The following is a 1,364-nucleotide window of genomic DNA, read 5'->3' as shown; positions in this document are numbered from 1 at the left end:
AAGAAGAAGAAGAAAAAGCAGAAGCAGAAGAAGAAGAAGAAGAAGAAGAAGAAGAAGAAGAAGAAGGAGAAGGAGAAGAAGAAGAAGAAGACGATTTTATCAGGCTGTAATGTTTGGGAGAACGTGTCAAATCATCGTACAGGCTTCAGTTTTTACTTTTGTCGAAAAGTGTTCTAATGTACAGTGAACCCCAAGACAACATATACATTTCTCAGTTGTTAAAATTTAGGACATAAATTGTCAATTGTTTCAGTCCATATAAAGCTCGCTGTCCCCTCCCCCTCTCTTCAAACAATAACCACCACACACCTCTCTTGTTTTGTATTTAAACTACAGTAGAAGAAAACTTTAACACTCTATTTTTAAACGTGTCTTTCTCCAACGTCATCAAAACTTCCTAATGGTGTTCCACCATTGAGAGTGGAAACAGCCACGAGAAAATTTTAGATAGTGCATCCTGATTTGGAATCTCCCTAACACTAACGCAGAACCGTACTCCAAATGTAAAATAACTCTTTGTTAAGAAGAGATGCCAAACGTCCAACACTGACAAATTGGCACAAGAGCTATTTTTCTCACTTTTGGCTATTCTAATTCATATTATTGTTTAAAGCATGCCTGCAACGTTAACAATACTCTGAGTTTGGCCCTCTGCGTGATTGAATTGACACCTCTGGTGTAAAATGTAGGTATTTTTTATCCTCTGATATCATTTGTAATTTGTTTTCACCCGTTTTTTAAGAGTCCTTATCTCTGTCCTGCGGTCTCCCCGGAACTTTAATAATAAAAAATGTAGGAGTTTTTAAACATAACAAAATCAACATGACTTGCAAAGATTATTCTAAAGGGCACTGTACAAGGAGGGAGCTGAGGGAGAAGGAAAGCAGACATAAAAAGAGATTGACAGACAGAACAAGAGATGGAAGGCTGAAAATAGAGAATGAGGGAGAAAAATGATTGCTCTATAATCCTTGGTGCCCCAACGGTCATCTTCTTGACTAAGGGATAAATAAGTAAGTACGTTTTTACGCCACGATTGACATAATTTCGATAACATAAAAGGCGGGATTCGACCCTTACAGGGTCAGCCAGACTGAGAGGGATACAAAGCCCCAGCAGAGAGACCAAGATACTCCACAAACGGTCCCCACTCTCGGCAATCGAAATCAGATATTCTGCGTTCCACGGAAAAATGTCTAGCTACTTCACCACAAAAGCCTGTAGCAATTCAACGACATACAGTAATCTGGCTAAGGAGGCTCAACGCCTATTACGTGTGTAAGTCATGTAAAGTGAGGGGTTTTGATCACCTTTTCTCATTTGCTTATATTTATATATAATATATTAAATATATTATATTATGT

Source organism: Aplysia californica, unplaced genomic scaffold (assembly GCF_000002075.1).
Source record: "Aplysia californica isolate F4 #8 unplaced genomic scaffold, AplCal3.0 scaffold01027, whole genome shotgun sequence".
Lineage (NCBI taxonomy): Eukaryota > Metazoa > Mollusca > Gastropoda > Aplysiida > Aplysiidae > Aplysia > Aplysia californica.
This window is presented reverse-complemented; position numbering follows the sequence as displayed.